The sequence below is a fragment of the Bufo bufo genome, chromosome 2, assembly GCF_905171765.1.
Source record: "Bufo bufo chromosome 2, aBufBuf1.1, whole genome shotgun sequence".
NCBI lineage: Eukaryota > Metazoa > Chordata > Amphibia > Anura > Bufonidae > Bufo > Bufo bufo.
In genome coordinates this window covers 184,303,248-184,328,560 of record NC_053390.1, presented here as the reverse complement: position 1 = coordinate 184,328,560, position 25,313 = coordinate 184,303,248, and positions in this window count along the sequence as shown.

Here is a 25,313-nt window from a genome sequence, read left to right as displayed (position 1 = left end):
GAGCAAAATTAATAAACTGAGTAATCTAACAAATTTTTTATTCTCTTTCCTTTGTACTTATCTGCTTATGTTGAGAACTTTCTTCCCTTTTTGTGGATGGACGGTACCTCATATGAGACAATCAAGCACTTGCATCTTACAATTAGTTCTTGTTAAAGGGGTTGTCTGGATTTCTATATTGATGATCTGATAATGATAACCTATCCTGAGGATTAGCTTGGACTGGCCCATGGGGGAACAGGTGAATATAACTGTGGGCCCCAATTCCCCTGCCCCCTGCACAGGTGGCATATAGCACAGTAGACTGATAGGGAACAGCATCTCAACTAACCTATGTTCATATACAAAACTGGGTAGTTGCAGTAGGGGCTCCCATAAATAACTATGTGCGAGCAGATAAGACTTGCATATACGGTAGTTTTACAGTGGGCCATCAGAATGAATTTCCCTGGTGGGCCCCAGGCACCCCAGACATAAACTGGTCATCAATTTAGGAAACCAGACAACCTCTTTAACCCCTTCCTGTCCTGAATAAAAAATAGTCTGTCACATACAGCTCCAGAGATATATATGGTATGTATATAATGGCCCACACAACTTTCTTTTTGCTCTTTCATTGGGTAATCAGGTATAAACACTCATTAAAAGGGGCCTTAGAATACAGAGGCATAATTTTAAACTTCTGGTTAACAATTAAAAACTGTAATCGGGCACTCAACAACCATGTGCAATTTATGATACTCACATCTTCTTAGGTATCATGGAGTCCTTTAGGTTGCTACTTTTGCGATACTCATGTAGAAGCAAAGTAGAAAAGTACAATATGCATATTACTAGGAAGTTGAATGGCCCATTATTTTTCCATTATGTAATGACTAGTGTTGAGCAAAGTGAGCTTCGGATGCTTCATCCGAACTCGCTTTGTTCAAAACTTTGGAATAATACTGTTCAGAGATTTGTATGGGCTCAGATGAGTCGCGAATGACTTCGTTGAATAACTTCGATAATTGATTTTTAAAGCTTTTTTGGCTTCGGTTCCGAGGTACTAGTCAATATACAATACAAGCGGGTTTTATGAACTTGTACACTCCTTAAAAACTGGCAAAGGATGCTTGAGGCTGATAACATATGTGAGAGGTAGTCATGGTGGAGATGCCGATTTCCTTTCATTTGCTGGATTACGAAGGGTGTTTATACCTCCCAGTTGAATAATCAGACAAAGATGCTTTCTTCAGTGTGAAGTTGTGTGAATTATCCACACTGGAGCTTTAGGCCTATGCAGTTTAAATTAAAGAAATGATCTGTCCTCTTTTTTATAATGTGTTTTGTTTATATGTTTTAATTGTAAATAATTTTGTCTATGACAGCTAATCAATTCATTATGGGAATATAAGCACGGTTATGTAGTATCCCATCACGCCTTGCGCAATGGTGGTAAACTGTGCTGGTTGGAACGGTGATATAATGTTCATCTATTCTCTGCACATTACTTTTAAAGTGATGCAATAAAAAAGTTTTTTATACACAACGGTAAGTGTCATGAATATTCTTCTTATGGATGTTTATTTATGGACTGATTGTTGCTGCAGAGCATCCTGCTTGAAGAGGACCTGTCACCACTCCTGACATGCCTATTTTAATAGCTTCATGCATTTACCATGTAATAACAATTCTAGAGCATCTATACCTATAGCTCTATGATGTGCAATTCCTTTATTATTTCAACTAGAAGTTATGAATGAATTGCTAGCAGTCTGCAGTAAGAGTACAGGGGGATGGTAACCAGGTGGGGGGGGGGTGTACCTGCACAGACACATTATCCAGTCAGTGTTGCCAATTTCAGACTTGTTACCACCTTTCTGTACCCTTACTGCAGACTGCTAGCAATTCATTCATAACTTAAAGTAGAAATAATAAAGGACTGGCACAACATAGAGCCATAAGAATGGATGCTCCAGAATTGATATGACATGGAGAATGCATGAAACTAATGGAACAGGCGTGTCAGGAGTGGTGAAAGGTCCTCTTTAAGTTTCCAGAATAACCTCATACTATCATATTAGATCCAGCAGTGCCGAGTTCTTTTTGTATATATTAATAATATGATATATTTTAACAAAATGTAAGGTTGAAGAATGTGTAGCATGAACTATTTATATGCTCTGTCTATGCACTAGGGAATTGGTCAATACTTCATACAAACATTTAAACATATGGGCTTACAGGCTCCAGCTCACCATGTAATTCATTAACGAGTAACTAAACTTTTAATTAACTTTTTGGAAACCTGTCCCAAAAGCCCTAATAATACTTTTTGTAATGTATTTTAATAATGCATTTAGAATTTTTAATAAATATATACCCCCTAAAGCGCACCTTTCCCTGTGAGCTTAAAATTCACTTTTCTGTACACCAATAACGTCTTAGCAGTGTATGGAGTACGGAGCTTATCGTTTATGAATGGGGCCGCAGCAGTGCACAGAGTACAGGCAGGAGTGCACATTGCTGCTCCTATCTGTGCCACCACAGAGGCTTACTAAATGCTGGCATAGCATATGGGTACTCTGTAAAAATTGAGGAAAGTAAAATGGAAAAAAATAATACGTTTGTATAGTTTATACACATAGTCCGCTATACTATTGCTAAAACAAATAACTATATTTTTATTTCATTTTTTATTAAAGTAAAAGGGTAAAATGTGGGTATATATGTGTTTGTGTGCAGTCTGCTATATTATTGCTAAAACTTATAACTAAAGCTATATATTTTTAATTTTTTTATTTGAATTTTTCTTTATTTTTTATTTTGTTTTTTAATGAAAAAAGTTAATGAACCTCTTCCTGCAACAGTCAGGGCATGAAGGAGTTAATTCATCCTGACAGCAGGATCACAGTTAACTTTAGTCAGCAGAGGTCTCTCTCATATCAAGATGATCTAAGCAGAGAGAGGGCCTTCTTTATACTTTCTTCACAGTGGATGGCTGTGACAGGCTGTTACAATGATCATATGCCCAGAGACCTCTTTGGCTGGTCTCTAGGATCCTCACTGTGAATGTAGCTGTCTAATAACAGTGCGGTCACAGCTATCTGCAGTATCACAGAGTGCTATGAGATCGTAATGTAACCTGACACTTTTATAGTTCAGGTTACAGTTAATAGCCTACCACCACGACGTATAAAGTCATGTGGCAGTAGGCAAGTGGTTAAACTTTATTCCTTACATATACTTAGCAAGAAAAATATACATATCCAACCAATAATGTTTAAATAATAAAAAGATAATTGAAAGGACAAATCCATGTAAGTGATTCACACATTATAAGAAGCAAAGGGATTAAATGAAGTAACATTCATCATAAATAAGCTTCCTGATCTCAGCTGACACTGTACTTCACTGATCTCTAAATTATCCTGCAAGCCTATAAAAGCTTATTAAAAATGTTATGCATTAGTTTATTTAATCTGCAACTTCCTTTACATCTGCTATAGGATTTATACATGAATTCACAATATAATGCAACTACATAAGGTAAAATACACAAAGTAGAAAACATAGATTACAATTATGTATTAAGGTAGGTATAAAAAAATTACAGTATAATTAAAAACATATGGATATTATGTTTAGGACTATTTATATTGGTACAAAATAAAGTATATAATGCCATTAAATTAGTCAAATCAGTTAATAGGAAACTCCTGGTCAACTGCCCCTGAACTAAAATATAACTTTTGTTGGCAAGTATAAAACTCACTGTTTGCAAGTTTCAATAAACAAAATCACAAGCATCCTAAAAATGTTCTGGACCCAGGCCTCCATGTGGTCCCGACCCTGCAGCACTGACCCTCAGACAGATATGTCCTTATATTTCTCCCTGTGAATTTGCTTTTGTCTTTGAGAAATGCTTGTGTATTTAAGGAGGAAACTCTTCTACTCAAGAATGCGTGACCTCTTCTCTTATCAAATAGGAGTAATATAGACACTTAGGAGATTTATCATGACAAGCGCTTTCTATGCTGGTTTTGATATCCCCTACACTGTCAATGGATGCACCATATTCATGACAAGGCACAGGCTTCGTTATAAATTAGGCGCATCATCTGGCAGTCCATCTGCCCAAGCAGAAATTTAGGACAGCTCAGAACTGCCATAGATTTCTGACTTAATTTGCACCAGAAAACTGGAGTAACTGAAGATAAATTTGTTTGCGCTGTTGGACACGTCCCTTTCCCACCCTTGCTACACTCCTTTTGAAAATATGGTGAGCGCGGGATAAAAAAAATAACTTGCGACTTTTTTTCAAAAGTCGCATTTAAAAAGTTGTAAACACACAACGTGCCATTTTTTAAAGCCACTTTTTTGGCGCAAGGCAGATGATATATGGAATATGGCATACTGAATATGGCATACTGAAATTGGATCTTGTCTAGTAGATGAGTGGATGGGAGGAACACCTGTACAAAAATTTTCTATCAGTGTGAATTTCCAGATCATTTTTTTTCTAAAGTATGGCAGAGATAAAGCGCATATGACAAAAATAAATGTGATTACTCTTCCAAATGCACCATGCAAAAATTATAGATTACCACCTCCACATAATATAAAGTAAGTATGCAAGTTGACTTGCTGTAGACAGATGGACAATTTGATAAAAAATGTGCATTAAGAAGCTCAAATATCGATGTATAGTAAATATAACAGCAATGCCCTCAAAATGGTCCACATTGTCAATGTGTGCAGATGTCTTAGTGCTTAAAATAGTACGATCCTAAAATGCACTGCCTGCTTGTGTTTGCATATCAGCCATGGCAGCATGCACCTGTACTTTAAATTCTAATTGTTTGAGGGTGTTGGTCTACATTTATGCTCCTCCAAACATTTTCTTTGTAATGTACATGTGAAAAAGTGTCTTTATTTTAGCCAGACATGCCTATCCATCTGTCCAAGGCTTTCAGTTAGGCTTTAGCTGGATCCTACCTTCCCTGATTTAATTGTGCATGACTAGGCTTAGGAGAGATTTTTTATGGTTTAGGGTTCCCTCTGAAGAGGTTACCTTGTCATTGGCAGATGGGCTTACACAATTTGATCAAAATGTGCACTAAGAACCTCAAATTCCTATATGATGTAGATTAAGCATTAATGTAAATCAAAATGGTCTATGCATTCATATATCATAGCAATGAAAATAGTGTGATGCAAGATGTAGTGTTATTTCCTTTTTTCATTTTAATTATAATATCATGTATCCATGCCTTTTCATTTTTGCTGGTGCTAGTCCAACTTTGTGTTTTAGTGGACATAAGTTTAGACACCCTCTTGACCTCCACCTTCCATGTATGACAGAGGTTGGGACTTTAAACATTGCTCTCATTCATAAGCTGATTGGGTGCCATAGCCACCAAGTGTCTTCTGCTTTACATAGCAGACACCAGGATGAAAGTCTCAAATCGGCGATAACGCCAATTATGTGCATTTAAACCATGGTTATAATTGCAACAATGGCATCTGAGAAGGCTTTCCCTGGGGGCTCTGTGCTGGGCCTGAACAGCTTCCTTGTACTGAGATTGGAGGAGCCGTTCACTTACTATGGAAGACTCAGGTCTTCTGAATACTCTGAGGCCCACCACAGCTATGCTCCTATGGAGCTCTGCCTATGGCATAGGGACTTAATAAAGTGAAAAAAGTTTAAAAAAAAGTATTTTATAATATAATAATTTAAATCATCCTCTTTCCCCATAAAAAATAAAAATAAACAATAAAAAAATAAACATCATTAGCACCTTTGTGTCCCAAAGTGCTCATACTATTAAAATAAAAATTAATTTTTCCTGTTTGGCCTATACCATTTTGCCATTTATTGTCACTTAAAAATTTTTTTTATGAAAATTGATCAAAACTTCATACACACTCCAAAATGGTATTGCTAAAAATTTGAGATCATCCTGCAAAAAATTTGCCCTCACAAAGCTCCATAGAAATAAACATAAAAAGATATGTGGTGGTTATTAGAGATGAGTGAATAATTGAAAAGTTTGATTTGTCTGATTTGCCGAATTTTACAAAAAAATTTACTTTGTGACGAATTTTGTAGGTAGCAGGAGCAATGACATGGAGCTGCTATAGCGCCGCCCCCGTCATTGTACCCCTCAGATGCTGCCTTCATAAATGATCGCGGCATCTGAGTGTATAAACAGTGTAAAATTAACAATAATTTTTTTTTTTTTTTATCAAACTTACCACCGGCCGCCTCTTTCTTGCTTGAAAATCTGAAGCGAAATCTCGCGCGGCGCAGGTTACGTCACCACACACGGGATTTTGGCCGAGATCTTCAAGCAAGATGGAGGCTGGCGGCCAGTCGCAAGCAAATGGAGGAGGTAAGTTAGAATTTTTTTGTTTTTTACACTATTTCAGGTTAAATCGATTCACTGACACAAAGCATGAGGAAATTTGGCTTTGAGGCTAAATCAAATTTATCCTGAAATTCAGATCAAATTCCACTTCGTGGGATTCGATTTGCTTATCTTTAGTGGTGATGTAATCGAACTGAGCCAGAGAAAAAAAAAAAAAAATCGGTCAGTTTTACTGCATATGGAACGCAGTAAAAACTAAACCTTTTCTTCCAATTCCATCCATTTGGGAATTTTGCTTCCAACTTCCAGTATTAAATGGTGCATTAGAAAGTGCAACTTGTCAAACAAAAAGAAAGCCCTATTTGGCTATGTGAATTAAAAAATTCAAACATTATGGCTCAAAGTAGACAGGGAGTAATAAACAAAAACAGAAAAATAGGGTCTTGAATGGAGCCAGGTAGACAAAAAAAAAAAGAGTGCTGAGGGTATGCTCTACCACATGTGCATAGGTCACTTTTCAGGGAGGAGAAGGAAGAAGTGATTTGAGATGTGCTCAAAATTAGTGAAGAGCGGCAGGGGTCATATTCGAATTCACGATATTTCGCGAATATTTTGTAGAATATTCGTCGAATATTCGCAAATTCGAATATTCATTATATTCAACGATTTGTTACTCGAAAAATCGGCAAGGTAATGATTGTGTAATATACGAATTTTCGGAATGCAAATTTTTATTGCAAATTTTTCAACTTACAACTATTAGACAAAGAAGATTATAGCACTATATTAGCTAAATTGCCCTATATTCGTTTGTTTTTTTCCGAATATTCGCTATATTGCTATAACTTAGTTTTTTCGAATATTAGTAATATTCTAAAACAAGAATATATAGCAATATAGCGAATATTCGAAAAAAAAGAATAAAGAGCAATTTAGCTAATATAGTGCTATAATCTTCTTTGTCTAATAGTTGTAATTTTTTTCTCATCTGAAATCCAGATTGGAAAAAAATTACAACTATTAAAAAAAAGATTATACCACTATATTAGCTAAATTGCTCTATGTTTGTTATTTTTTTTGAATATTCGCTATATTGCTATATATTCTTGTTTTAGAATATTACGAATATTCAAAAAAACAAAGTTATAGCCATATAGCGAATATATAAAAAAAAAAAAAAAGAATATAGAGCAATTTTGCTAATATAGTGCTATAATCTTCTTTGTCTTATAGTTGTAAGTTGAAAAATTCACAATAAAAATTTGCAAACAACACTAGTCCTAAAGTCAAATATACTGCAGCCTTCTCATTAGCCCACAAGCTAGAAGCAGGGAGGGATCATGTGTACTGATTAAAAAAAAAAATCTAATATTTGAAATTACGAATATATATCACTATATTCGAAATATTCGCGAATTTTCAAAGTACCTATATTCGCGATAAAAATTTGAAATTCGAATATTTGTGATCAACACTACTCAACATGTATTATTAACCCTTTCAAGACCAAGCCATTTTTCACCTTCATGACCAGGCTTAATTTTGCAAATCTGACATGTGTCACTTTATGCGGTGATAACTTTAGAATGCTTTTATTTATCCAAGACATTCAGAGATTGTTTTCTTGTGACATCTCGTACTTGATGTTAGGGGCAAATTTGGGTCGATAACTTTTACATTTATATTTACAGAAAATTTTTGAAAAAATTACATTTTCTAAATTTGAATTTCTATACATTAAAGGGAGATAGTGATACCTCATTAGATAGTTTTTACTTAAAGGGCTTCTACCACCAGATTTGGTCCTATTTAGCTGACTGACACTAGCGATGTGCTAGTGTCAGCAGTCCATAACAGTGTTCTTACTTATCATCTGTCTGCTGCCGTTCACCTTAAAAATGTACTTTTATAGATATGCTAATGAGCCTCTAGGTGCTATGTGGGCGTCATTAGCTCCTGTTGATTGACGTGAAACTTCTCAGTATCTCGTATCAATTTCCGCGCCTGCGCCGTGCGCATCTATATTCGGCGCAGACACAGTGATGGAATGCCGCGCTCCTGGTGCCGGCTTCCTCACTGTAACGTAGTTGGCGCAGTGAGGAAGCCGGCGCCGGGAGAATACAGAAGCGCACGGGGCAGGCGCGGGAATTGGTACGAGATAATGAGAAGTTTCAAGTCAATCAACAGGAGCGGGGCGGGCTGGAGGGACGCGATGGGCGGCTGAAATGGTTAGTGGACGGAGCCCTCTAGGTGCTAATGACGCCCACATAGCACCTAGAGGCTCATTAGCATATCTCTAAAAGTACGTTTTTAAGGTGAACGGCAGCAGACAGATGATAAGTAAGAACACTGTTATGGACTGCTGACACTAGCACATCGCTAGTGTCAGTCAGCTAAATAGGACCAAATCTGGTGATAGAAGCCCTTTAAGATTCCCTATATGTCTACTTAATGTTGGCATCATTTTAAAAATTGCATTTTATTTTTTTAAACTTTAAAATAAAATTTTCAAAACTGACTTTTTCAAGGAGCAGTTCAGTTCTGAAGTCACTTTGAGGTCCTTATATAATAGAAATGAGCCATAAATGACCCCAATTGTAAAAACTATACCCCTTAAATTACTCAAAACTGGTTTCACAAACTATGTTAACTCTTTCGGTGTTCCACAAGAATTAAAGGAAAATGTAGGTAAAATGTATAATTTGAAAGGATAACTGTAATATTTTCATCCAAAAAATTCATTTAGGATATGTTACTGCTGCAGCAACATTATGCATAAAGCAATCTTTAGTTTCTTCACTTACCACTGTTTTCCTTGAGTTACGGCTGTTTTTAATACTACATTATGAGGATCTTCTCAAGATGGCTTCTCTGCCAGTTTTCTGAGGCCAAAACTGCATTCCCTCAGGTCACATACAATCTTGCTGTAGCCAGCAGCATTCTGCCAGCCAATCAGATTGGATTACTGAAAGACACGCCTCCTCACTCTGAAGTCTAATACAGGCATGCAGTGTGAAGGATAGCCCCTCTGTCTTCCTAGCCAGAGACAGATGAGCCATAGCAACTGTCTTTTAAGAGAGCAATGGTAAGGGACAGGAGACATTAAATGAAAGCTGTTATTATAAGGTAATTACAGATCTTTTGGCAATCATTGACAGACTAACTTAAGTATACATGCCTAGCTCTAATAAACTAGCAAATAAAAAAAATATGACAGTTATCCTTTAAGTTTTTGTGCATATTTTTAATTTTAATCCATTTTTTCCTATAACACAGCAAGGGTTAACAGCAAAACAAACCTCAACATCTATTACCCTAATTCTGCAGTTTACAAAAACACCCCATTTATGTTCGTAAACTGGGCACACTGCAGGATGCAGAAGGAAAGGAGCAACATATGGTTTTTGTAGAGCAGATTTTGCTGGGATGGCTTTTGGGTGTTGTGTCATATTTAAAGGCACACTAAGGCACTAACCACTGTGACGTCACAGGCGTTTCATAATATTTTTTACAAGAAAAAGTCGCTGAAGCCCAAATTTTTCACTTTAACAAAGGGATAACAGGAGAAAACGCACCCCGTAATTTCTTACCCATTTTGTCCTGAATACGGCAACACCCCATACGTGGTCGTAAACTGCTGTATGAGCAGACGGCAAAATTCAAAAGCAAAGAAGCGGCATCTGCATTTTGTAACGTGGAATTTGCTGAAATTGATTTTAAAGTCCATAGCTTTTTTATTATTTTGTTAATTCTGCTGCGTGGGGTACATATGACTTTTTGATAGTTTTCTATAAAAAAAAATTGTGAGGAGAAGTGGGCTAATATTGCAATTCTGCCAGTGTTTTTTTTATTTTTTATGAGGTTCTCCATGTGGTATATTTGATAAGATAATTTTATTCTGTGGGTTGATACGGTTATGGAGATACCAAATTTATATTGTTTTATTTATGTTCTACCACTTTTATATCATAAAATAACTTTTTATTAAATTTTTTTTTTTTGCCTCACCAAATCGAAGACCCATAACTTTTTGATTTTCCCATCAATGTAGCTGTGTGAGAGCTTTTTATTTTTATTTCAGAATGGGCTGTAATTTTTACTGGTACAATTTTGGGGTCTATATGACTTATTGAGCGCTTTTTATTCCATTTTTTAGGAGGTGAAGCAGGCAAAAATTGCATTTCTGTCAGTTTTTTTTTTATGGGGTTCTCCATGTGGTATATTTGATAAGATAATTTTATTTTGTGGTTGATATGGTTATAGCAACACCAAATTTGCATTGTTTTTTTCATGTTCTGCCACTTTTATCATAAAATTCCTTTTTATTAAACATTTTTTTCCAGTAAAGGCTTATTATTTGCGGGATAGCCTGTAATTTTTATTGATATCATTTTTGGTATGCATATTACTTTTTGATCACTTTTCATCATTTTTTTTGGGCGGTAAGGCAAAAAAAAAACAATTCCGCCAAAGTTTTTTTTATTTTTATTTTTACAGCATTTACCATGAGGGATTAGTACCATGAGCATTTTATAGATCAGTTCATTACTGACGTGTCGATACCAATTATGAGTAGAGATGTCCCGAACTATTCGCCGGCGAACAGTTCCCGGCGAACATCGCTTGTTCGAGTTCGCCGCGGCAGGCGAACATATGCGATGTTCGGTCCGCCCCCTATACGTCATCATTGAGCAAACTTTGACCCTGTACCTCACAGTCAGCAGACACATTCCAGCCAATCAGCATACCCTCCCTCCCAGACCCTCCCACCTCCTAAAAAAAAGGACGGCAGCCATCTTAGATTCATTCTGAAGCTGCAGTGTTAGTTAGAGCAGGGAGAGTGCTGCTGCTGCTGCTGAATTAATAGGGAAAGCGTTAGCTAGGCCAGTGTTCTGTGTCCACTCCAGTCCTCAAAGACTCATCTGCTGTAAGGACAGCGTCCTGACAGCACCCCAAAAAGCCCTTTTTAGGGCTGGTATTTTTTCTATATATACAGTACAGACCAAAAGTTTGGACACACCTTCTCATTTAAAGAGTTTTCTTTATTTTCATGACTATGAAGTCATCAAAACTATGAATTAACACATGTGGAATTATATACATAACAAACAAGTGTGAAACCACTGAAAATATGTCATATTCTAGGTTCTTCAAAGTAGCCACCTTTTGCTTTGATTACTGCTTTGCACACTATTGGCATTCTCTTGATGAGCTTCAAGAGGTAGTCCCCTGAAATGGTCTTCCAACAGTCTTGAAGGAGTTCCCAGAGATGCTTAGCACTTGTTGGCCCTATTGCCTTCACTCTGCGGTCCAGCTCACCCCAAACCATCTCGATTGGGTTCAGGTCCGGTGACTGTGGAGGCCAGGTCATCTGGCGCAGCACCCCATCACTCTCCTTCATGGTCAAATAGCCCTTACTTTCAAAGTTTTCCCAATTTTTCAGCTGACTGACTGACCTTCATTTCTTAAAGTAATGATGGCCACTCGTTTTTTCTTTACTTAGCTGCTTTTTTCTTGCCATAATACCAATTCTAACAGTCTATTCAGTAGGACTATCAGCTGTGTATCCACCTGACTTCTCCTGAACGCAACTAATTGTCCCAACCCCATTTATAAGGCAAGAAATCCCACTTATTAAACCTGACAGGGCACACCTGTGAAGTGAAAACCATTTCAGGGGACTACCTCTTGAAGCTCATCAAGAGAATGCCAAGAGTGTGCAAAGCAGTAATCAAAGCAAAAGGTGGCTACTTTGAAGAACCTAGAATATGACATTTTTTCAGTTGTTTCACACTTGTTTGTTATGTATATAATTCCATATGTGTTAATTCATAGTTTTGATGCCTTCAGTGTGAATCTACAATTTTCATAGTCATGAAAATAAAGAAAACTCTTTGAATGAGAAGGTGTGTCCAAACTTTTGGTCTGTACTGTATATTGCAGTTGCCTGCCCGTGTGTGAGAGGCCACAGGCCCACAGACTGTACTGTGTGCACACCACTCATAGGGTGGCACAGTAACTTGCAGATAAAAAAGTCATTACATTTTATTTCTGTAATATAATTGCAGTTGCCTGCCAGTGAGTGTCAGGCCCACTGACTGTACTGTGCCCACTGCCAGTGCCCACCACTCATATCGGGTGGCACAGTACCTTGCAGATAAAAAAGTCATTACATTTTTCCTCTGTAATATAATTGCAGTTGCCTGCCAGTGAGTGTCAGGCCCACAGACTGTACTGTGCCTACTGCCCACCACTCATATAGGGTGGCACAGTACCTTGCAGATAAAAAAGTCATTTAATTTTTCCTCTGTAATATAATTGCAGTTGCCTGCCAGTGTGTGTCAGGCCCACAGACTGTACTGTGCCCACTGCCCACCACTCATATAGGGTGGCACAGTACCTTGCAGATAAAAAACTAATTTCATTTTTCCTCTGTAATATAATTGCAGTTGCCTGCCAGTGAGTGTCAGGCCCACAGACTGTACTGTGCCCACTGCCCACCACTCATATAGGGTGGCACAGCATCTTGCTGTTAAAAAAGTCATTTCATTTTTCCTCTGTAATGTAATTGCAGTTGCCTGCCAGTGAGTGTCAGGCCCACAGACAGTACTGTGCCCACTGCCCATCACTCATATAGGGTGGCACAGCATCTTGCTGTTAAAAAAGTCATTTAATTTTTCCTCTGTAATATAATTGCAGTTGCCTGCCAGTGAGTGTCAGGCCCACAGACTGTACTGTGCCCACTGCCCACCACTCATATAGGGTGGCACAGTACCTTGCACGCATAGTACCACTAATCTAAAAAAATATGACAGGCAGAGGCAGGCCACCCCGCAGGGGCCGTCGTGGTCGTGGGGCTGTGATTTCCTAGAATAATGCCCAGTGTTCAGAGGCCACGTACCCTGAACTCGAAAAATTCTGAGGACATAGTTGACTGGCTTACACAGGACACCCAATCTTCTACAGCTTCCGCTCGGAACCTTGACGCACCATCCTCTTCCAGCTCAGCTTCGGGCACCTCTCAAGTTACTACTCGCCCACCGCCACCACCAACACTAGCACCACAGCCGCTTCACTTGATCTGTCAGAGGAGTTATTTACACATAAGATGGAAGAAATGAGTGATGCGCAACCATTATTGCCAGAGGATGTAGATAACAGGGATATGTCTCAGTCAGGCAGCATTACACACATGGACGTACGGTGTGATGATGATGATGTTGTACCCGCTGCTGCTTCCTTTGCTGAGTTGTCAGATACAAGTGAAGCGGTTGATGATGACGATGTGTCCGTGGATGTCACATCGGTGCCCGCTCGAAGAGAAAAAGTACAGGGGGAAAGTTCAGATGGGGAGACAGAGAGGAGGAGGAGATGAGTTGGAAGCAGGGGGAGGTCGTCGCAAGGAGCTAGTGGCACAGTCAGACAGCATGTATCGGCACACGGGGTCAGCCAGACAGCACGCCAATCAACCCATGCTGTTGCCACCACCAGAATGCCGTCATTGCAAAGCTCAGCAGTGTGGCATTTTTTTTGTGTGTCTGCCTCTGATAACAGCGATGCCATTTGCAACCTGTGCCAAAAGAAACTGAGTCATGGGAAGTCCAACACCCACCTAGGTACAACTGCTTTGCGAATGCACATGATCTCACATCACAAATGCCTATGGGATCAACACTTGAGTACAAGCAGCACACAAACTCAAAGCCACCATCCTCCTCCTGGTCCAGCATCTTCAGACACGTCAACCACTGCTGTCCTCCTTGCCCCCTCTCAACCACCCGCCACTCCATCTCTCACCTTTAGCAGTTCCTGTTCATCTGCCCACAGTCAGGTGTCTGTCAAGGAAATGTTTAAGCGTAAGAAGCCAATGTCACAGAGTCACCCCCTTGCCCAGCATCTGACAGCTGGCTTGTCAGTACTCTTAGCCCACCAGCTTTTACCATACAAGCTGGTGGAGTCTGAGGCCTTCAAAAAATTTGTAGCTATTGGGACACCGCAGTGGAAGGTACCCGGCCAAATTTTTTTTTCACAAAAGGCAATCCCCAACCTGTACTCTATTGTGGAAAAAGAAGTCATGGCATGTCTGGCACACAGTGTTGGGGCAAGGGTCATCTGACCACTGATACTTGGTCTGCAAAGTACGGTCAGGGCAGGTATATCACCTACACTGTGCATTGGGTAAACCTGCTGATGGCTGCCAAGCATGGAATGCGTGGCTCTGCAGCGGAGTTGGTGACACCGCCATGACTTGCAGGCAGGCCTGCTGCCACCTACTCTACTCCTCCTACTCCATCCTCTTCGCTAACCTCCTCGGCTGAGTCCTCTTCTGCTGCTGCGTCTTGCTCCACATCAACTGCACCCCCCCAGCTCCCCAGGGGCTATTCCACATCCCGGATACGACAGTGTCACTGTCACCGCCAGATCTCTGAGAAGTTCTGACAGACGTTCTTCAGTACCTCTTGCATGATGTTCTTTTGTTTTGGTTTCCTTTTGTCATCTCTTCTCCCTCTCCCAGCTGTCATCTATTAGCAGTGATTGCCTCCCCTTTATATCCCCTCCCATACTGCTTCACTTTGCGGTTTATACTACTTCCTGGATTGTGCTCACTGCTAGATGCTGAAACTGCTGGTTCCTCAGATAAGTCTATTCCTTTATTTGTGTTTTCCTGTTGGCTTGATTCTAGGTGACCCTGACTCCCTCCGTATTGAGTGCAGGGAGCCGGTGGTCATGTCCCCTCACTATTATAGGGTTTTCAGGTGTCACTCAGTCTAGGTACGAGGGCATGCAATTTTCTATCATAAAGATCTTTGCATGGGCTGAGCAGTCAGGGAGAGCTCTACGGCTTTTATAGGGCTCACCCATATGTTCCTTAGTTTTGGATCAAATCAGTCGGATCTTTATTTGTGACTTCTAGTTTTCTGCAACACTATCCGTGACATTATAAACCGCCAAAACCGTCTTAAGCATGGATCCGGTTTCAGCCTTGATTGACCGCATGCAGGGTCTTTCACTGGAGGTAGCAGATCTCCGTAAAACTGTCTCTCAGTTTCAGGTGACCGGTTCTGCTTGCGTTCATGGAGTTTGTTCTGAGCCTAAGATCTCGCTTCCGGATATGTTCTCCGGGGGTAGTGAGAATTTAGTTCGTTTTAGAGAGGCTTGCAAACTCCATTTTCGCCTACTTCCCCATTCCTCTGGTAAAGAGGAGCAGAGGGTGGGGATCATTATCTCGATGCTCAGGGATAACGCTCAGTCTTGGGACTTTCCGCTACCGGTGGGGGCACGGCCCCTCCGATCGGTGGATTAATTTTCTTGTAGCCCTGGGTCAGATATATGATGATCCGAATCGTATTGCTCTGGCTGAATCTAAACTGCGTCTTTTATGCCAGGGTAAACAGTCCGCAGAAATATACTGTTCAAAATTTCGGAGATGGCAGCTGATTTTGGTTGGAATGATGCTGCACTCCGAAGTCAATTTTGCCATGGTCATTCGGAGGGATTGAAAGACGCATTTGCCTTTTTTTATGAGAGACTTGCCTCCTTGGAGTCTGCAATGTCTCAGGCTGTTAGTTTTGACAGGCATCTTAGAGAGAGAGGAGAGATCACTCCTTCCTGTAATATTCAGTCCAAGGACAGTGGGGCGGTCTCATTCAGTGCACAGGGGCCTCAGTTCCTCTCAATCCCCTCTGAGCCGGAGCCCATGCAGCTGGGTTTGCTTGCCTCTAATAATAAAGGATTCAGCTCTCAGAGGAGGGTTTGTTTCTGTTGTGGAGGTATAAATCATTTAGCAAATGTTTGCCTCTCTAGGAGATTCAGGGAGTTTTTTGAGGGTAATAAAGAAACAAAAAGAAAAAAGTCCTCTAAAAATGTTCCATCTGTTACTATTGGCAAGGTTGATTGGAAATTGAAGGTTTTCCGTTTGCTTGTAGTTCCCGTTTTGTCCTACCTGCCAGTGTGGCGCTAGACAGCAAGAACATTGTTTATGAGATTTTTGTAGATAGTGGAGCAGCTGTCAATCTCATTGATAATCAATTTGCTATAACACATGGTTTCCAGGTATGCACTTTGGGAAAGGATATACCTGTTTTTGCTATCGATTCCGCTCCACTTTCTCAAAAATCGTTAAAGGGCATAGTTCACAATATCCGTTTGACTGTGGGTGATGCTCATATTGAGGATGTGTCATGTTTCGTCCTTAGCGGATTACCTGCTCCTCTAGTGTTGGGGCTACCCTGGCTCATTAAACATAACCCCACCATTGATTGGCAAGCGAGGCAAATAAATGGTTGGAGTGAGTTTTGCAGAGAGAATTGCCTCTCGGCGTCTCTTTCAGAGGTTTCTACTAAGACTGTACCATTTTTTCTCGCTGAATTTTCGGATGTGTTTTCAGAGAGTGGTGTCCAGGAGCTGCCCCCTCACCGGGAGTACGATTGCCCTATTAATCTCATTCCAGACGCCAACCTGCCTAAATCTCGTTTATACAATCTCTCCCAACCTGAAAGGGTCGATATGCGTACTTATATCTCTGAGAGCCTGAGAAAGGGACACATCCGACCCTCGAAGTCACCTGTTGCCGCTGGTTTTCAGGGAGCTGAACAGTATCACAATTCGTGACCCTTATTCGCTTCCTCTGATCCCAGACCTGTTTAACCAGATTGTTGGGGCTAAAGTTTTTTCCAAGATGGATTTAAGAGGGGCATACAACCTGGTCAGGGTCAGGGAAGGGGACGAATGGAAGACGGCCTTCAATACCCCTGAGGACCATTTCGAGAATTTGGTTATGCCTTTTGGTTTGATGAATGCTCCAGCCGTCTTCCAACATTTTGTGAACAGCATTTTTTATCATTTAATGGGGAAATTTGTACTAGTGTATCTAGATGACATTTAGATTTTTTCCTCCTGATTTCAAAACTCATAGGGACCACCTACGTCAGGTCTTGCTCATTCTGCGGGAGAATAAATTATACGCTAAACTGGAAAAATGTGTGTTTGCGGTTCCAGAAATGGAATTTCTGGGTTTTCTTCTCTCCGCTTCTGGTTTTCGCATGGACCCTGAGAAGGTCCACGCTGTGCTTGATTGGGAGCTTCCTGAGAATCAGAAGGCACTGGTGCATTTTTTGGGTTTTGACAATTATTACAGGAAGTTCATTTAGAATTATTCTTCTGTTGTTAAGCCACTCACTGATATGACTAAAAAGGGGGTAGATTTTTCCTCCTGGTCGGTAGATGCACGTAAGGCCTTTTCTAGTATCAAGGAGAGTTTTGCTTCCGCTCCCATCTTGGTACAACCTGATGTCTCTCTGCCTTTCATTGTTGAGGTGGACGCTTCTGAGGTGGGTGTGGGTGCGGTCTTGTCTCAGGGTCCCTCTCCTGCCAAATGGCGACCGTGTGCCTTTTTCTCGAAAAAGCTCTCCTCCTCAGAGAGAAATTACGATGTGGGAGATAGGGAGTTGTTGGCCATCAAATTAGCTTTTGAGGAATGGCGCCATTGGCTAGAGGGAGCCAGACACCCTATTACCGTGTTTACCGACCATAAGAATCTGGCCTACTTGGAGTCAGCCAAGCTTCTGAACCCGAGACAGGCCAGATGGTCTTTATTCTTTTCTAGGTTTAATTTTGCTATCACGTTCCGCCCTGGGGTTAAAAATGTGAAGGCTGATGCCCTGTCACGTTGTTTTCTGGGAGGGGGGAACTTTGAAGACCCGGGTCCCATTTTGACTGAAGGGGTGGTCGTCTCTGCTCTTTACCCTGATTTGGAGGCAGAGGTTCACGCAGCCCGGGCAGAGGCTCCTGATCTTTGTCCTCCTGGGAGGTTGTTTGTGCCTCTCGCTTTACGACACAAGGTTTTTAAGGAGCACCATGATACTGTCCTTGCTGGGCACCCGGGGGGTAGAGCCACAGTGGATCTCATTGCTCTGAGTTTTTGGTGGCCGGCTCTTCGTAAGACAGTTGAGGGTTTTGTGGCAGCCTGCGAGACGTGCGCTCGTGCCAAGGTCCCTCATTCACGGCCATCGGGTCCTCTCCTCCCATTACCCATTCCTTCCCGTCCTTAAACGCATCTGTCCATGGACTTCATTACGGACCTGCCTCATTCCTCGGGGAAGACTGTGATTCTGGTGGTGGTGGTCCGTTTTAGCAAAATGGCGCATTTCATTCCCTTTCCTGGGTTACCCAATGCTAAAACGCTGGTGCAAGCATTTGTTGATCACATTGTCAAATTGCATGGTATTCCTTCAGACATAGTCTCTGATAGGGGCACGCAGTTTGTTTCCAGATTCTGGAAGGCTTTCTGTTCTCGCTTGGGGGTTCGCTTGTCGTTCTCTTCTGCTTTTCACCCGCAGTCGAATGGCCAGACGGAGCGCGTCAATCAGAATCTGGAGACATATCTGCGCTGTTTTGTGACAGAGAATCAGGAGGATTGGTGTTTTTTTTTGTCCCTTGCTGAGTTTGCTTTAAATAACCGTCGCCAGGAGTCCTCTGATAAGTCACAATTTTTTGGTGCATATGGGTTTCATCCGCAGTTTGGGACTTTCTCGGGAGAGGGGTCTTCTGGTTTACCTGTTGAGGAGAGATTTTCCTCATCTTTGTCATCTATTTGGCAAAAGATTCAGGGTAATCTAAAGAGCATGAGTGAGAGATATAAGCGTGTGGCGGATAAGAGACGTGTGCCTGGTCCGGACCTGAATGTGGGTGATCTGGTGTGGTTGTCTACTAAGAATATCAAATTGAAGGTTCCCTCCTGGAAGTTGGGTCCTAAGTTTATTGGGCCTTACAAGATCTTGTCCGTCATCAATCCCGTTGACTTCCGTCTTGATCTTCCTCAGACTTGGAAGATCTATAATGTTTTTCACAAGTCCCTATTAAAACCTTATGTCCAACCCACTGTACCCTCCTCTTTGCCTCCTCCTCCGATTGTGGTTGATGGTAATCTTGAATTTCAGGTCTCTAGGATTGTGGATTCTCATATTATCCGCGGTTCTCTCCAGTACCTCGTTCATTGGGAGGGTTATGGTCCTGAGGAGAGGATGTGAGTTCCAGTGGCGGACATTAAGGCCACTCATCTTATCAGGGCTTTCCATAGGTCCCATCCTGAGAAGGCGGGCTCTGAGTGTCCGGAGTCCACTCGTAGAGGGAGGGGTACTGTCACCGCCAGATCTCTGAGAAGTTCTGACAGGCGTTCTTCAGTACCTCTTGCATGATGTTCTTTTGTTTTCGTTTTGTTTTGTTATCTCTTCTCCCTCTCCCAGCTGTCATCTATTAGCAGTGATTGCCTCCCTTTATATCCCTTCTAATACTGCCTCACTTTGCGGTTTATACTACTTCCTGGATTGTGCTCACTGCTAGATGCTGAAACTGCTGGTTCCTCAGATAAGTCTATTCCTTTATTTGTGTTTTCCTGTTGGCTTGATTCTAGGTGACCCTGACTCCCTCCGTATTGAGTGCAGGGAGCCGGTGGTCGTGTCCCCTCACTATTATAGGGTTTTCAGGTGTCACTCAGTCTAGGTACGAGGGCATGCAATTTTCTATCATAAAGATCTTTGCATGGGCTGAGCAGTCAAGGAGAGCTCTAGGGCTGTTAAAGGGCTCACCCATATGTTACTTAGTTTGGGATCAAGTCAGTCGAATCTTTATTTGTGACTTCTAGTTTTCTGCAACACCATCCGTGACAGTCACGCCGTCTTGGGGTTGACTTGCCTGAAAGCAGAGAGTCACACTGGACCAGCACTCCTGTCCGCTCTGAACGCACAGGTGGATCAGTGACTGACCCCGCACCAACTGGAGATCAGCAAGGTTGTGTGTGACAATGGAAACAATTTGTTGGCGGCATTGAATTTGGGCAAGTTGACACATGTGCCGTGCCTGGAACATGTGTTGAATCTGATCGTACAACGCTTTGTGTATAAGTACCCAGGCTTACAAGACGTCCTCAAGCAGGCCAGGAAGTTGTGTGGCCATTTCAGGCGTTCCTACACGGCCATGGCGCACTTTTCCGATATTCAGCGGCGAAACAACATGCCAGTGAGGCGCTTGATTTGTGACAGCCCGACACGTTGGAATTCAACACTCCTAACGTTCGACCGCCTGCTCCAACAAGAAAAAGCCGTCAACGAGTATTTGTATGGCCGGGGTGCTAGGACAGCCTCTGCGGAGCTGGGTATTTTTTTGCCACGTTACTGGATGCTCATGCGCAATGCCTGTAGGCTCATGCATCCTTTTGAGGAGGTGACAAACCTAGTCAGTCGCACCGAAGGCACCATCAGCGACCTCATCCCATTTGTTTTCTTCCTGGAGCGTGCCCTGCGAAGAGTGCTGGATCAGGCCGTAGATGAGCGTGAAGAGGAAGAGTTGTGGTCACCATCACCACCAGAAACAGCCTTATCATCATCGCTTGCTGGACCTGCGGCAATGCTGGAAGAGGAGTCTGAGGAAAAGGAGTCAGAGGAGGAATGGGGCTTTGAGGAGGAGGAAGACCAACCACAGCAGGCATCCCAGGGTGCTCGTTGTCATCTATCTGGGACCCGTGGTGTTGTACGTGGCTGGGGGGAAGAACAGACCGTTAATGAGATCAGTGAGGACGAGGAACGGGACATGAGTAGCTCGGCATCCAACCTTGTGCAAATGGGGTCTTTCATGCTGTCATGCCTGTTTAGGGACCCTTGTATAAAAAGGCTGAAGGAGAACGACCTGTACTGGGTGGCCATGCTACCAGACCCCCGGTATAAGCAGAAAGTGGCTGAAATGTTACCGAATTACCACGACCACGCCGGCAAGGACAGGACGCTTTACAGACATGTTATTGATGGAGGACATGCAGAGCTTTTTAAGTCCTACGCATCGCCACAGCCCTTTGGGGTCCACCCTCAGAGAACGACTCGATCAACAGGTAGCAGACTACCTCGCCTTAACTGCAGATATCGACACTCTGAGGAGCGATGAACCCCTTGACTACTGGGTGTGCAGGCTTGACCTGTGGCCTGAGCTATCCCAATTTGCGATAGAACTTCTGGCCTGCCCCGCTTCAAGTGTCCTGTCAGAAAGGACCTTCAGCGCAGCAGGAGGTATTGTCACTGAGAAGAGAAGTCGCCTAGGTCAAAAAAGTCTAGATTACCTCACCTTTATTAAGATGAATGAGGCATGGATCCCGAAGGGACTGACAGTGGGGGATGCATTTGACTAAAAAAGGCCTGATGAGATGCCTTGGGGTAAAAATGGTCCCCTCATGCTGCTGTATTTAATCTCTGCATGCCGGATGACTTGCGTGACTTCTCCGCCACCAACTAAGGTTCAAGCCGCAATGTTTTAGTACACTTTCTGCCTGGAAAACATAAATTTTTCCGGCCGCTGCTACAGCAGCGGCTGCAACAATACCAGATTTTTCAGGCATGTGTACATGCCAAATTTTTCTGGCCTCTGGTGCTGCACTGTGGCTGCAAAAAAACAAAACAAAAAAAAAGGCACATACATGTGTCAATTCCCCTTCGTGATCGTTACCTTGTTGTGGTGAAGGGGCTTGCGTATCACAATGAAGCGATCACCTGTATGAGTGTGTTGGCAATGTTGGCACACCCCAGATGATAAGGTCATTGCTTCATTGTGAACAAACCAAAAGCGATCGGCTGGATAATTTTTCATAGAAAAAACATTAATTTTCTTTGTGATCATCTAAGGTGATCATTAAAGCCTACTAGGCCAACAATGGGCCCACACTGCAGAATCATTGTTTTCTGGGTCGTCACTGAACTACCTCAGCACGACCATAGGGTTTAAAAAACCGCCATCGCCTGCAATCTCCCGAACGTGTGCACGAGCACAGTCATCACTACACCAAGATTGACGCATAGAGGAATAAAATGTTGTCAACTATTGACAACTCTTTGCGGTTGTTTGCGGTGCGTTAAATGGAGAGTTTGGTCTGTCAGAGTTTGGTCTGTCACTGTGAAGCGGGCGTAACCCTTACACTACCTGATCGATACAACATCATACCTGATCGTATACACACACTGGATGTTTTAAAGCACGATATTCCAAACAATTTAGGAATGTTGCTGGTGATATATGCCCTTTATGGATTAAAACCCGACTCTGCGTCAACTACGTAATTTTCCATGGGAGTTTTTCCATGGATACCCCTCCGGCATGCCACAGTCCAGGTGTTAGTCCCCTTGAAACAACATTTCCATCACTATTGTGGCCAGAAAGAATCCCTGTGGGTTTTAAAATTCGCCTGCCTATTGAAGTCTGTGGCGGTTCGCCCAGTTGCGAACATTTGCGTAAATTCGCGTTCGCCGTTCACGAACGGAAAATTTTATGTTCGCGACATCTCTAATTATGAGTAGTTTATTTTATGTTTTACATTTTTTAATCTCTTATTAATGAGTAAATATGTGAAAAGGCTATTTATTTTATTTTTTTAATTTACATTTCTATTTATTTTTATTTTTTAACTTTTTTATTTTCACACTTTTTTTTATTAAGTTCCACTTGGATAGTGAAGATCCAGTGGGGCTGATGGCTGTACTATACTTTGCAATGCTCTTGCATTGCAAAGTATAGCACTATCAGGTTTCCTGGTAGATGGCAACACCGGATGCATACAGTTGACACTCCTGCTGATGGCGGCAGCTCAGGAACTCAGCCGCCGCCATCACATTCAGGAGGACCGCAACAGGGGGGACAGATGGGGGTAGGGGTCTCATATGGGGGCAGTGGACACAGACCAGCACAGTTAGGGACACAGGCAGCACAGTGGGAGACAGGGGCCGGCGTATATAGAGCACGGACCGGCAAAAGGTAGATTGCACACAGGGAACGGTCAGGGGAGGCAGGAGATACTAGGGCACACAGATGGGGGCACAGATCGGGGAAGAGGACACATCAGGGGGCACAGATCAGCTAATGCCTGGTTTAAGGCTCTCATCTGCAAAGTTCAGATCAGAGCCTGAAATCTGCATTTTAACACTGTCGTGCTCTGATTGGTTAGTCTGCACCTAATTTGTCCCTTGCCAGCATTACTGGGCTCTGCACTGTCCCTGACAGCGGCAGTGCAGGGGCAGAAGCTTTAATCCATGAGCTTTGCAGCACTTGGATTAAAGAGCTGCGATGACGTTTATATAAGTGCTATCTGCACGGGGTATGGACAGACAGCACATATATAGCCGTATGGCAGTCGTGAAGGTGTTAATGTTAAACAAACACTAACATTGTGTAAATATACAGGTCTCATAGCTGCTAGGGGAGATTTATGGCAGGAGTTTCTGTGTCTCCCCGTCAGTCATCAGTTCTGAGGCAGCACCAGGTGACACAATAAGTCTGGGATAAGAGCCCAGCCCAGACTGTCAGTCAAGGAGAGAGAGAATCTTGGTGCAACAGAGGCCTGCTGGAAGCTCTGGAAGGGTGGTCTCAGCCGGGCTGGCTGAGGGGCCACAGGGCTAGGTGTTAGCCTGAGCTTTGGGGGAATTGACGGTCGCTAGGCCAGAGTCAGGCGGACTTCTGGGCCACAATCCCCCAAAGGTACTGGACTTTGTTACAGCCTGGAAGTGCTGGAGTATTGACTAAGAAAGCCAATGTTGGTACCATGTGTGAACGGTTCTATAAATGAGGTAGGGCTATGTTATGTTATGTTTAGGTAGAGCCCAGACGGGCAGGCTTTTATTTTGTACTGTTTTGTTGTTGCTGTGAAAATAAATCTCACGTTTGGACCTCCAATCCGGCTGTGGTGAAGCTAATTGTGAGAATGACCCCCAAAAGAGAGCTAATCCCCCACAATATGTTAAAAGGCACAAATTTATTAAGATGATGCTCTACTGACCTGGCTGATTATTTTGACTTGCTTATATTATATTTAGCAGTTCATAATGGGGATGAAGTAGCAGGATGAGGACTTCAGACAGTATGACACCTAACCAATTGCTTGCCAAAGAACAGCTTGTTTTGGGCTTTACTTTATACATATAAGTACACCATGATAATTACATTGCACAAATCGAAAGATATCTGAAGTAACACTGAAGGATCATATTTGCATATAGAGAGGCACCAGGACATTTCAAATTTCCTTGGAAGAATTAAGAGAAACCAGGTTCACTGACAGATTATTTGCTTTTCTATTCACTATTACCCCATTTAATTTCATGTCAAATAGTTCTGAGTCTATTTGTATTTTATTAGGTGACAATTGGCCACTGTGGAGATTATAGAATTACACTGTGAATAGTGCAGCAAGAGAAATAGTATTTATACCTAGAAAAGTTTAATTCATTTACAGTTATGTTATGATACTTGCTTGATAGGAAAAGCGCTTATGTTAAACAATAGATCCCATTTTATATCACCGCTATTTTATTCACCAGAGGAGACAAGGCTTTTAAAATAATTAGTAGTGTTGGTCGAGCACCAAAGTGCTTGGGTGCTCGAGTAGAAAACCTTGAGATGCTCGGGTGCTCTACTCGCCTTACACCAGAACCCGAGCATTAAACCAGGCACCCCCTGCTCTGAAGATGGGAGGGTGTCTGGTTCATAGATATAAGTATAAAAGGTCATAAATTGATGGAAACACCATTGAAATGGTTCGGGAATAGCATGGGAAGGATGTCTGGATGCATCTTGGACTACAAGGTCACTGCTAGGAACTATGTTGTCCCAGTAGTACGCCACTTTTACATACTGACAATAATACGCACCAAACCGAAGATAAAATCGATTTTAGAGGAAAAATTGTTAGGAAACATTCTTTCCTGTATATTTACTTGTATATAAAGTGAAAGTGCTGCCAAAAATTACAAGGAAGAGGCATTCCGATACAACCTGTATATCACATAAAGGAGGGCCTCATTCACATTGTGGTGCAATTGTTCAGGTAGTGGTACTCCTACACTCATAAAGCCTATGCGCTAATGGAAAGGGCTGCCAAAAATTACAAGGAACCGACACTCCAATACACCCTTTATTACACATAAAGGAGGGCAT